Genomic DNA, 13,344 nt, shown 5'->3' on the forward strand with positions numbered 1-13,344 from the left:
AAAAAATCTCAGCGGGGATTTTGAGCACGGTCGTTGGTTACCAGGTGTGGGGACCCATTCCGGGGGTCCCCTCCTGCCTGCCGTTTGCGCAGGAGACCCCCTTCCCCCCCCAAGGGCAGCCTGGCCCCGCCGGACCTGGGTCCGCAGCCCGCCATCACCGCGGGGAGGGGGCGGCGAAGCGGCGGCCCGGCCTGGGCGGGACAATGGCCGCGGCCGCCGGGGCCCCGGGAGCCCCCGCGCTGGGGAAGGGGCTGGCCTAGGGCCCGGCGCCGGTGCCCTCCCCGCGCGGCTCGGGCGGGCGGAGGGGGGCGAGGAGTTCCTTTGTGGCTCTGCCTCGGGCGCGGCGCGGGCGGGGGGCGCGGCGCAACTTTACCAGGCGGCGGCGGCGGCGGCGGCGGCGGCGGCGGCGAGCGCGAGACGAGGCCCCGGGGCCCGAGCGGGGCCCCCAGCGCGCGGCCCGCCCCCGCCCCCCGCCCGGCCCCCTCCCCTCGCGCGCCGTCGCCCGCGCCCGGCGCTGCCCACTCGCGGGAGCCCCCGGGGCCGGACGGGCTGCGCAGCCGGAGAGGCGGGGGCCCGACGCGGCCCCCCCCCACCCCCGGAGCCGGGCGCCTGGCGCGGGGGCTCGCCGAGCGCACGGGGGGCCGCGCGGCGCTGCAGACCCAGCCTCCCGCCGCCGCCGCCGCCGCCGCCGCCTCGGCGCTTGCAGAACCCAGAAGTGAACAGCAGGCGACCCGGAAGGTTTGCGCGCGGCTCCGCACCGAGCCGGAGCCCGAGCCGGAGCCCGGAGCCGGAGCCCCAGCCCGGCCCTGCAAGGGCCGCCGGGCGCGGGGCTGCGGCCGCGTCCCGGAGCCGCCGCCAGCACAGCCAGGTCCGTGCGGGCCCGGGGCGCGCGGGGAGCGGGCCCGGCGGCGGCGGGCGCCCGCCCGAGCGCCCGCCCGCGGGAAAGTTGCGCCGAGTTTCGGGCGGGGGCGCAGGCCGGGCGCGGGCGCTGTCAGCGCGGGCCGGGGCGCTCCGAGGGCCCGGGGCTGCCTGCGCCTCGGGCCCGGCCCGGAGCAGCAGCGGCGGTGGCGGTGGCGGCGGCGGCGGCGGCGGCGGCAGCGGCGGCGGCGCGCGGGTAGGAAGTGTCTCCGGCGGCGTGTCTGGGTCTGCTCTCCGAGTGTGTGCGTGTGCGTGTGTGTGTGTCTGTGTGCGTGTGTGTGTGTGTGTGTGTCTGTGTGTCTGTGTGTTTTCTTAAGCCGGGCTATTCAAACCTGCTGCAATTCTCCGGTAAACAATGATTCATGGGGCTTAATGCAAATAAACGGATTGCAAACGGCGCGGTTCGCGCACTTTGCAGCCGGCCCGGTGGAGCGGCCAGTGCCGGATTTCTCCCCTTTTTTGCAGATCTGCAGAATATGGCGTCCCTGTCCTGTTTTAAAAATAAGCCAGGCTGCCATTTTTGTTTTTCTTTTGTCTGAAAATTTTAATAAAACTGTCTGAGAATGTGGGAGAGGCGGCTGGAAGCAGAGGGGGCACCCGAAGGGTTGGCTTTTTTTCCTTTTCTTTGGCGAGAGCCGCGAGCCTTTCGGGGAGGTGAGACACAATGCAATTGCACTTTAAAGAATAAAAAAAAAAAGAAGCCGCTGGGCGATTTGGGGGGGAGGGCTGGGAATTTAAAGTTAACTCCGAAAGTTTTCTTTTCTTTTTCTTTTTAAGCTCTTTTTTTTTCTTTTCTTTTTTTTGGAAGGCGGTGAAATGCCGCGAAAGGATCTCGGGGCCCATTTCTCCCCCCAGCCAGCCGCCTTTGCAGGATTTTTGGGAAAAAGTTAACTGCCGGTTTCCTCAGAGCTGCGGGGGGCACGTGGAGGGTTGGCGATGGGGACTTGGGGGGACCAGGAAATGTCTTTTGGAAAAGGCTCTATAAAAATGGCATTGTAAGGAACTAGATCCTCAGATTTGGGGGAGAGGGCTGGCAGTAGGGGCTCTGAGTGGGCCCACGGTTTCCAGCGCAGACCCCTGGCGTGAGGAAATAATCCTGCTCTCCCCTGCCCTGCCCTGGAGCAGTGTGTGTGTGGGGAGGAGGGGAATGTCTCCTTTATGGGTGGCCGGGGGAGGGGGGCCGGGTGGGGGGGCTCCCTTGTAGGCGGGAATCATGCCCTGGGCGCTGGAGTGGCTTCTGGAGCCCTCCGGCAAGTGTGTGTGTTTGGCGGTTGGCAGTTGGAGAGCCCCTTCTTTGATCTGGTGGGCCTCCTGGCCTCTGGAGGTGGCATCTGGTGGCAGATGCCCCTGGGTGGTGGGCTTTTGTCAGGGTGTAGACCAGGGGCCCCAGTGGGTCTTGACTGAGGGGAGGGGGAAGAGAGGTTGCCTGGTTGGCGGGGAGGCACTCCTTCGCTAGTGTGAGCCTCTCCCTGGGGGTGCCCTTCTACTCTTTTCTGTTATTCCTGCCCGCACCCTGAAGCCTCCTCTGTTGGAGGCAGTTTGGACTTGGGTGAAGTTACTTAAGTATCTTGCTGGACAGGTCAGAGCCTGCTGGCTTTGGAGGCTGCAGGAGGGTCTAAGACCAGGCCCAAAGGTCTGGCGCTGTCCAAGGCACCAGGCAGGTTGGGCCTGGTCTTTACCGCTTTGGGAAAGTTTGTCCTGGGAGGACCCTGAGCCCTTCTAGCCCCTGTCCCAGCCTCTCCTGGAGGGGAGACCCCTCTAGTCTCACTCCTGATTTGTATCCTGGCTCCACAGGACAGTGTGAGCTTCCTGAGAGCAGGGTCAGGGATCGAAGGCTGGGGTTTAGGGGTTCAGGGTTGCAGAACTTGGCATGCCTGGGCCAGAGCGTACCAAGCTAGGTATTTTGCAGATGGAGAAACTGAGGTCCAGAGAGGGGCAGTGATTTGCCCAAAGTCGCACTGCCGGTTAGAAGGAGAGCTAGGAGAGGGACCCCGATGTTCAGGCTCCCACTTCTGGGCTCTCTCCACTGTTCTCTGTGCAGGCCCTGACTCCTGGAAGAGTCAATCTGGACAAAACTGGAATGGGACAGCATGTCCCCCTTCACTGCTCCCCCACCCTGGCCAGCATAATCCTTCCTTGTGAATGGAACTTTGCAGGTTGCACAGTGGAGTGCATGGTTTTTTATCACATTAGGCTCCCCCAGAAACTTGCTTGGGGTGAAATTGTTGAGGTGGGGATATTTAACCCCATTTCAAAATTTAGGAAACTGAGGTTTGGAGAGGTTGAGCAGTGGCAGAGGAGGACTTAAACACAAGCTTCCAAACTCCTTGTCCAGGCCTTTTTCTAGGTGGGCTTGGTGCTTGTAGATAGGGCTTTTCCCCACCTTCTGGTGTTTAGTCTCTCAAGTTCTTCTCCTGACCCAGGGACTGTGTAAATATCTAGAGGCCCCAACCCTACAGAATGTCAGAACTGAAAAGGCCCTGAGAGGTCATCTGGGCTCAGAGAGGGGAAGCCACTGGCTTGAAGTCACCCAGCAGTTTGGGTCTCAGCTAGGACCAGAGCCCTGGGCTCCTGTCTCCCTTCCTCTACAAGAAACTCAGAGGGAGAGTGACCCACTCCACCCTCCGCTAAGCTCCACTGGGCCCTGGGCGGCAGTGATTGCTGCTGCTGGTGGTTGGTGATGGGTAGTGGGTGCTACAGTAGCCGGCAGCTCACAGAGACGGGTTTGTCCCGGGGGGTTGGGGTATGGAGGCAAGATGGCCCCAGGTGGAGAGGAAGCTGGTGTGTGGGTGACGTGTGGACTGGGTCTGAAGCCAGCCTGGCCCATCCTTCCCTGGGCAGACACTTCCTCGCCCTGCCTCTCTGTAAAGCAGAGTCTGTCCTTCCTCCCTCCCTCCCTCCCTCCCTCCCTCCCTCCCTCCCTCCCTCCCTCCCTTCCTCCCTCCCTCCCTCCCTCCCTCCCTCCCGTCCGTCAGTCCTTCCTTCCTTCCACTAGCCATCAGTTTATTCATTCATTGGTTTTCTAGATCATTCCTTTATTCTTTTCATTGTCCATTTGTTAGTTTAGTGTCTAGCCATTTCAGTAGTCCATCCTTCTGTCCTTCCAGCCACCTGGTCTCCAGTTCACCCAGCACGGGCTGGACAGCCATGTGAGGTACCAGGACAGTCCTCCGGGCTCTGAAGCCAGCAGGGAGAAGACTACAGGTGGGAGGAGCACAGCCAGGGCAGTATTTGTGGGCTCCTGCGTGTGTCACGGGGGAGGTCTCTTGGTTTGAAAACACCAGAAGAGTTAGTTCCACAGACCGTCATGATGGTGGATACGGGTCCTGGGACCAAGTCCCATTTGTGGATTGGACTTCACAGTTTGCACTGGGTGGTACATGGCTTGTGTCACTTTGGGCACACTTCCCCTTTTTGAACCTCAGTTTCTTGATCTTTAAAATGGGTATACTGGCGAATCTCTCATGGATGTGGTGGGTGATAACAAGAGTATGTGGGATGTCTCTGAGCCCTGGCCAGGCATGTGGTAGGAGCTCAGAATACACCAACTGAATGAGAGGGATTGCTGATCACCACCCTGGGCCCCACCTTGAGTTTTGAAAACCAGCATGTTGTTTTCAGGATGAGCCAAGTGATCTGGGGACCCTGAAAGCCCTGCCCTGGCTTGTCATTCCCCTGCTGAAATTCTTCAGATGTTTCCAGGGCATTTCGAGGAACAAAAATCCAAAGTCCTTTGCGGAGCCTACGGATGCCCTTCACATTCTGGCTGGGCCTGCTCGCCCCTCCGCTCCCCTGCCCGGCCCCCAGGCTCACCACCTCCAACCACAGCAGCTGCTTTCTCTGCACCTTGAATGTCCAGATTGTTGGCAGGGCCTTTGCATATCTCCCACCTGGAACACTCTTCCCCAGATGTGTGCATGGCCAGCACCTTCTTGTTGCACCAGTTGCCACTCAGAGGTCGCCTCCACCGAGGGCCTTCCCTGACCACTCGCCTTGGGATAGCTCCCCACTGTCCCGACACTGTCACGTCAGTGCCCTGTCCACTTTCTCTGGCTGCTCTTATCAGTACCTGAAGCTTTCTCATTGATTTGTTTATTTGCACTTCTTCCCCATCTACACTGCTGAACCTGCCTCCACCCCATGTGGGCAAGTGGGCAGGTGGTTCCAGCACGGCACGGCGGGGGCTTTAGTGGAGGCGAGGAAATGCCGGGGAGCCCAGGGGTGGCGCTGACCCTGGCTACGGGCAGCACCTGGGAGATGAAGGGCCCCTGAGCTCTGTCCTCTCCTCCCCCGGGAGGCTCTGGGCTGTCGTTAGGAAATAACAAGATGATTAAATCATGGCATCTAAGAATCGCAGTCTCTTCCAATCTCAGAACCTTAGCATCTGAGGAGCTTTCCACCTCAGGACCTTTGACAGTTGGAGTCTTTGTGTGATCTGATCTGGGATTTATAACCTTACAAAAGGGACCTGCTCTGCCTTACTTATTTAGCAGCACAGAGTACTTTGTGTCAGGCCATGTTCCAAAAGACTTTATAAACGTTAACGTATTGCATTCTCATTGTTATCACCCCCACCCCCATTTTACAGATGAGGAAATGGAGGCACAGAGAGATTAGGTAACTTGCCTGAGTCCACGGAGTTGTCAGGGGCATTGCAGGATTTGAACCCAGCACTCTGGGACTCCTCCTTAGAATCCCACAGCTGTGGAGGGGAAGCCCAACCTCAACCGACCCCTGTGCCGAGCAGGAATCCCCTTCCCACACCCTTGACAAAAGGGCCTCTGATCTCAGCCAGAGTGGTGGGGAGTTCCCTCCTCACTGGGCCTCCAACTGTCTTCTTGTCAGACAGTTGTCATTGCCAGAAAGAGTTTCTTTACAAAGTGTAAAGTGCTGCTACTTCCCCTGTGAATAACATTTAGGGAGCGATGTTAGTGTTATGGATTCCCGGTGCTTTTGACCTTGTGGTTTCATGGCTTTGGTAGCCTTTTTCTCCCCACTGGGCCATGGTGCGTGGTGCTGAATGTAGGAGTCAGTCAGCGAATGCGTGTGTCCAGAGCATGAATCCTGCACTCCTCCTATCCCTGGAGCACTGTGCTGGGCGCTCACTCAGGGTATTGGACCACTCGGGGAAAGAGGACCGTTCTCTCTCCATGGAGCCCCAAGAAAGTCTGTCTCTGATGGTGTTTATGTACCCAATTCCTGGAGAACCATTTGAGATCTAAAGTCGTGCACTCGTTGGAGAGAAGTAGAGCTCACGGATTATGTAGGCAAACCTCGAGTTGTCCACTGGGGGAATAAAGCAGGAAGGGAGAGGATTAGGGCTTGTCCAAGGCCACACGTACCTTAGCGTGCTCGCATCCGCGCACACTCACGGTACACACCAGCTTTATAATCTGTACACAGGCATACTTGTGCACGTGCGTGCCTTATACGAAGGTTCATCTTGCACGCACACATTCATTTCCTCCCATGAGCAAATAGCCTCCCATCCTGGGCCTCATGTGTGATCCCTCACGTCCGCCCTTGCACTCGCGTGTGTGTCCACACCCTGCCCGGGCCGGCTTGCAGTGATGGAGCCCGCCTGCATTCAGTGGTATTTCTGGAGCATTTACTATATACCAGGCCGCGTGCTCCAGGTTGCAGATAGAGGTGAGGAAAGTTGATGTAGCCCCTACCCTCTTCGGGAAGACAGACATTCTACAGAAGAGCACACGACCGATGACTGATTGTACAGATTTTGGTCAGTGCTAGGAAAGAGGTATTTCTCTATGACGAGGGCTTCCATATAGCTTCTTGGTGTTAAGTTTACTCTAACGAGTGACGATCGTGGTGTACATAGGGCAGAGGTGCTTCTGGGAGGAACTGATCATCTGAACTGTGACGTTTTCCAGGGGAAGGGCATTCTGGGCAGAGGGTACGGCCTGGGCAAAGGCCGTGAGGCGGGAAATCAAGGAACATGGAGAAGGTGATAGCCCCAAGACCCGGGGGGTGTGGGGAGGGGAAGGTGGGCCTGGTCGGGCAGGGCCAGTGGTGGGTCCTCTGTGGCCTGTTTTCACCCCTCCCACGTGTCCACCCCAGGCCCTCCCCACTCCTCTCTCTGACCAGCCCAACCTTCCCTTTGCTGACTTGCGCTGCTCAGGGCCCGCTCTGTCTGCCGGCCTCCACCCCGGGCCTCAGCTCTTCTGACCCACCCCACAGGCTGCCTGCCCCCGGGGGTCCTGAGGTACACATAGCACGAGAACAGACTGTGACCACCTGCCAGGGGTTTCCAGCCCCAGACCTCTAGGACCCATCTAGAAAGCTCCTGGGGGCTAGGCCAGAGCCGGGGTTCGGTAGTCGGCTCTCCCTTTTGGAGTTAATCCCAGACTTGGCTCTCCAGCCCACAGTGGAGCAGCCCCTGTGGGTCCTGAAAGCCTTCTGGAGCTCCTGCATCCCCCCCCCCCCAGCCCAGTTAACCTCCCTGGTTGGTCAGATTGCCATGTGGGTCTTTGGAATGTTGGGAAGGGCTGCCTTATGCCTGAGAGAACCTACTAACAGAACAACAGCAGCTAAGGCTTACAGAGTTTACTGCACTGGGCACTGTTCTCAAGACTTGACTCATTTAATCCAAACGACAGTGCTGTGGGGACACCATTGTTGTCCTCGGTTGGGTAACAATCCCAAGGGCCTGAGCTGGGGCTTTGACCCTGGTATCTGGTACAAAAACTGTACTTTTTAACCCCTGATTTGCCACTTTGTCCCTCAGAGGGCCCAGGAGCCCAGGCTGTGATTTAGCTGCAACTATTCTTTGTTTCTGGTTTTTTTTTTTTAAGATTTTATTTATTTATTTGACAGAAAGAGCGTGAGCACAAGCAAGGGGAGTGGCAGAGGGAGAGGGAGAAGCAGACTCCCTGCTCAGGGGAGCCCCTCATGGGGCTCGATCCCAGGACCCCAGGATCATGACCTGAGCCGAAGGCAGACACTTAACCCACTGAGCCACCCAGGCACCCTAGTTGCAACTGTTTTATAGGGGAAGGAGCAGGGCACCCGGGTGGCTCAGTCGGTTAAACATCCGGCTCTTGGTCTCAGCTCAGGTCTTGATCTCACGGTCCTGAGTTCAAGCCCCACCTTGGGCTCCACGCTGGGCATGGAGCCTGTCTTTAAAAAAAAAAAAAAAGTATAGAGGAAGGAGCTATAGCCCAGAGAGGAAATGGACTTGCTGAAGGTCACACAGCAAGCTGGTGGCGGTGGGTTCGAGTTCCCTCTGCCCTCACCAGCTGCTGTGACTGGGCTTGAACCTCATTCCTGACTCCAAACAAGGAAGAGGTTAGGCTAGAAGCCAGGAGGGCGGGACATTAGGGGCTGGGAGAAGAGGCATGGGGTAAGGGCTTCTTGGGTGCCTGGGTGTGTGTTTCATAAGTCATTAGCTGTTTGTTTATGTTCTTAGCCTCTTTCCGAATGTATTTTGAAATGCTCACAGCATCTACCTCACAGGGTCATTAGGAGCCCAGGAGAAATGCTTGTCAGGTATCTGACAGTGCCTGGCATGGACCAAGTACTCCGTTGCTCTTCTTGTCCTTTCGCGCTGGTAGAAGGACTTCCCTGTGAGGATGGGAGCTGGGGGTCTCCAGGGGAGAGGAAAGTAGAGAAGGGCATGTGTTCAAAGCCTGCAGAACATTCTCTCAGCCTGAGAAGGGTAATCTGGCCCATTCTCTAAATGAGGGCCCTGCGGCTCCCGGGGAGGGTGGTGTTTCTGGGCGGCTGGTGCTGGGGGAAAGGGAGGGACAGAGAGGGGGAAGGGCAGCATCCCAGCTCCCACTGACCAGGGCACAGATAGCAGCCCTGCTCTCTCCGATCAGTCCCTCCCTCACAATGAGACCTGCCCTTCCAACCCTGCGGGGCTGCGGAAACCCAGCCTAATTGGATCCAGGACCATCGGGAGCCTCGGTCCTCGCAGGAAGTTCCCAGGAGCAAGCTCCAGAGGCTGGCCTGGTCTTGGGGATGGGGTGGGGCGCAGCAGCTGGGGCTCAGCACTCTGGGATGCATGGAGTAGGGACACATGGAGGGCAGAGGGAATGAGAGGCAGACTTGGAGCACGTGGGGGTCTCAAGCTGGGAAGATGGGAAACCTCAGCTTCTCCCCCCTGGACCGTCTCCTGCCTGTCACTTCCAGGCCATCCTTCTGGCCACATTTGACCTGTCCACTGAAAACCTCGACTGGCCTTCCCCTGTTCAGAGACCTTCCATGGCCCCCCATGGCCTTTTATCCAAGCACCTTAACCTGGAACTCTGGCCCTTTGTGAACTGCCCCACCGCCTTTCCCTCCATCCTCTGCAAATTCCCGCACTATACCCACACCAGACCAAACGTGATGCTTTGTGCTTTTCTGCCGCTGGGCTTTTGCACATGAACTTTTTACTGCCTGGCCTGCCCTTCCCTGGCATCTCTTGACCTCTCCGCTTTCCCCCATTAGTAAGTCCCACCTTCATGAAATCTTTGTGCACCCCTCAGTGGGATGAGCTCATCTTCCCAGGAACACCCCTACCCCATAGCTCAGCTGAGCCCCAACACCAGCTTGTTGTCACCCTGGGGCAGGGAGCATGTTTGAGAACCCTCTGCTACCCTAGGAAGCTAGCAGTTTGCTGTGTCTTTGCACAGGCCTCCCCTCTGCTGGGGATGCTCTCCCTCTACCCTCTGGCTCTCCTGGCAAACTTCTCAGTCTGTAAAGCCCACGTGGACAGACCCCTCCTGTCTCTCAGGGACAGCCCTTCTCTCTGTGAATATTTATTGAGCACCTGGCGCAAACTAGGCATCTGAGCACTTACTATGTGGTCAGCACTTGGCTCTGGGGCCGCATTGGTGGCCCTGCGCTTGTGGGTCATGACTGAGGGAGTATCTGGAGGCGTGATAGAGAGGTGGCAGAGAAAGCAGGGGGCCGTGGGGGTAGATGACAGAGCAGTCCACTTCGTGCTGGGGAGAGAGTTAGAACCTGCCCTTTAGCTGAGACCTGAAGGAAGAGCTGGGTGAGCTGTGGGGCTAAGTCGGGGTGTGGGGTTATAACTAAGAACCAGACCCAAGCCCTGATCTTGGGGGGCTCACAGCTATGTGGGGGACTGGGTGGACAAGGAAGCAGGCAATTCTAGCAGAGTGGGGTCAGTGCTGCGGTGGAGGAGGTCCAGGAAGCTGGGGGAGTTCAGGGGAGAGGCCACAGATACAGCTGTGGAAGAGCTGGTGAGCAAGGAGGCTTCCGCAGGGCTGTGACACCTGAGCTGACTGGTGGTTGATGGGAACCTGGCAGGGCTCCAGCGGGGTGACGGCCCTAGATGGAAGGGCACAGTCTGTGCAAAGGCACAGTGGCATGAAAGCACAACTTGTTTTAGGGGTCCTGCATGGCGTGTAGGGAGGCTGGAGGGAGGGAGGTGTGGGGATGTACTTGCTGGGATGCATGTGGCCCACAGAGCCTCATTGGCAAAGGCCTCTGGGTGCTGTGCTGGGGATTTGGAACCGTACCTGAGAAGTGATGGGAACCCAAGAGAGATTTCAAGCAGGCGTGAGTGACCTGGGCGGGCTCTGGCCTGGTCCTCCCCTCTGAAGCGCCCACATAGGACGGGGAGCCCCTTCTTGACTCTGCTCCTGGCTTGGGCCTGGGGTGGAGCTGGAGGGCTCATTGTGGGACTGAGCAAGTCCCCTGCCTCTCTGAGCCCTTCTTTCCTCCCAGTGAACCTGCAGCACCTGAGGCCAGAATCCTAGTGGAGCTGTGGGCAGGGGTTGGGCTGTCTTACTTGGCCTAAGCTTGCTGAACCTTTAGTTTTAGGAAAAATATGCCTTAAGAAAGTCACGTAACTACCCTGCAGAAAGGTCAGAGAATAGGGAAAAGAGATAAACTCAAGCCTACTATTTCTGCCCTCACCCCAAGCCCGAGGCACCATCACTGTTAGCCTTCTGGTTTTTCCTTCCCTCCTCTCTGTAACTGGTTTTTATATAGATGTCATTGCCCCATCTACACATACAATTTAAGAAATCTTCCCCACCCCATCCCCCTGACAACTGTTGCATCATGAGTATTTTCTACATGACTTCAGGGTGGTTCCAAGCCTCCCTTCTAACAGATCCAGTGTCAGGTGGAAAGCGTGGGCTTCGGAGCCTGACTTTCTGGGTTCACATTGTACACGCTTGGCTTTGGGCAAGTTACTTAATCTGTCCGTGCCTCAGTTCCTGGTAAGGTTGATATGAGTGTTGAATGAGTCGTGGCAATGCCAGTAAACATTGGCTATTAATGATTGCAGACTATGTCACTGTGAACATGACTTACAGAGCCATCCTCCTATTTAGAATTTTGGCTCTTTCCGTTTTTCGTTATTGTAAAAAAAAAAAAAACCACTGAAGCAAACAGCTTTGTACATAAAACTTTGTCGATATTTGGGTTATTTTCTAGGGACAGATGACCAAGAATGGGATCACTAGGCCAGGAAGTCTGAACATTTTTGGGGGGCTCTTGACACATTATTGTCAGGCTGTTTTCAGAAATGATTGTGCGGTGCCTGGCTGACTCAGTCGGTGGAGGGTGTGACTCTTGATCTCGGGGCTGTGGGTTCGAGCCCTACATTGGGTGGAGAGATTAGTTAAAAATAAAATCTTGAAGAAAAAACAAATGTTCCAGTTTACACTCCCGCCAATAATGCCTAGCAGTGCCAGTTTCATCTTACCCTCACCAGCACTGGGTATTATCATTTTCTTCTTTCTTTTTGCTGTTTTAAGAAGTGAAGCTTGTTTAATTTTCACTGCCAGGGAAGCAGAGCCATTTTCTGTGTTGGTTAGCTGCTAACATCCTTTTTGGTCTGCTCGTCTTTACGGAGCACACACAGCCCCTTCTCCTCTCACTTAGGAAGATAGGGTTTAGATACAGGAAATAGGGAACAGAGCGACACCGGGGGACAGTATGGTGCCAGGGTGAGGGAGAGGACTTTCCTCTATCCAGGCCATGACCCTTTCAGTTCCTTCCATCTAGAGCATTCATTCATTCATTCATATAGTCATTCATTCCAACATTTATCGGGTACTGTGCAGGGCTTAAAAGACAAATTACTCAGCCATGACTCTGCCCTGACAGAGAGCATGCCTGACAGCAGAGATGGGCAAGAAAACAGACGGAAAATAGGGGGATACGTGCTCTGATGATGGACGTGCAGGGCACAAAGGGAACAGAGGAGAGGCACCCAACACAGCCTAAGAGGGTGGGGGTGGAGCAGTCCTGGAGGGCTTTCAGGAGGAAGTGGTCCATAAGCTGGAGCTTGAAGATAATTTGGAGGTAGCCAGTGAAGCGGGGAGGACAGAGGGTTCCAGGGAGAGGAAGCAGCCTGACTGAAGGTTAGGAAATAAAAAGGAAGTGAAACCCTGGGGGAGCTCTATGGCTGGCTGGGCAGAGTGTAAGGCAGGAACAATTGCTGAGGCCAAAGAGATAAGCTGGGGCCGGATATGTAAGGCCCAAGGAGTCCAGACCTTGTCTGGAGGGAAGTAGGGAGCCATGGTAGGTTCTAAGGAGGTGAATATTGTGATCTGCTTTTGTGTTTTAGAAATCTCACAGCAACTGCAGTAGGAGAATGGAATGGGGGCTGTAGGTAGAGGTGGGGAAACCAGTGAAGGGACTCTTACAGTAGCCAACGGGGGCTTGGGCCAGGGCAGAGAAGGTGCTGGAGAGGGTTCCCCACCCTCAAACAGCTCCAAAGTGCACAGTGAATGTCCCGTCTGCCAGGTAGCCCTTGCCGACATGCCCTGTCGCCTAGCCGAGTTGCACACCCCTGGAGGACAGGGGGCCATGCGGGGCCTGGCAGCCAGCAGTCAGATGAGTGCCCACCATCAGCTGACCCCGGCCTCCCCCTGTGCCTCCGTGCCTCCGAGACCCTCCATCTGCTTCCCCTCCGCCCTTGGGCTCCCAACAATTTTCTGTCTTTTCTTTGAGAATAAATTTATTGTTTTCATTATAAAGGCAACTGAACGGCATTACAGAGAATCGAAATCAGAGAAACAAAGACGAAAACCAGATCAGTTCCAGCCACCTCTCCCAGCCCTCCCTCTGGGTGTGGTTCCCTGCAGCTTGCTTTTTCTGACGCAGGTTTTTATTTTTGCCTCCTTGTAATCATAGTGTCCGGACAGTTTTGGGTCCTGCTCTCTCCCATTTGCTTCGTTGGGAGCTCATTCCTCTGCGGCCACGGGGTCTGGGCAATTCTCAGTTTTTAATGCCTGTGGGACAGTCTGGGGATGGGGGTGGGACAGAGTCGCCGAACCGCACCCTGCTGTCCTGCAGTGGGCAAGGCTAGTCACGTGCCGCCCTGGGCTGCCTGTCTTCACGTCGGCTTGTCCTTGTCTATACCTGGACCTCCCCAGGTGCTAGGGCCTGCCACGTGGTGTGCCCCTTCCTCGGTGGCCCTTTGTGGAGCTTACAAGGCTG

General features: G+C 56.6%; 1 protein-coding gene across 4 annotated transcripts in view; it reads left to right on the forward strand.

The window, feature by feature from the left end:
• Positions 1 to 732: 732 nt before the first annotated feature.
• Positions 733 to 13,344, forward strand: part of ZNF362 (zinc finger protein 362) — a 37,837-nt gene continuing 25,225 nt past the window's right edge. For 3 of the 4 annotated variants that reach the window (XM_027576442.2, XM_027576475.2, XM_027576465.2), the window contains exon 1: positions 733 to 868. The gene's annotated coding sequence lies outside the window, so the exon portion shown is untranslated. Of the gene's footprint in view, positions 869 to 1,095; positions 1,115 to 13,344 lie in introns of those variants that run through there. The other variant, XM_027576458.2, reaches the window with a different exon arrangement.

Source organism: Zalophus californianus, chromosome 4, assembly GCF_009762305.2.
Source record: "Zalophus californianus isolate mZalCal1 chromosome 4, mZalCal1.pri.v2, whole genome shotgun sequence".
NCBI lineage: Eukaryota > Metazoa > Chordata > Mammalia > Carnivora > Otariidae > Zalophus > Zalophus californianus.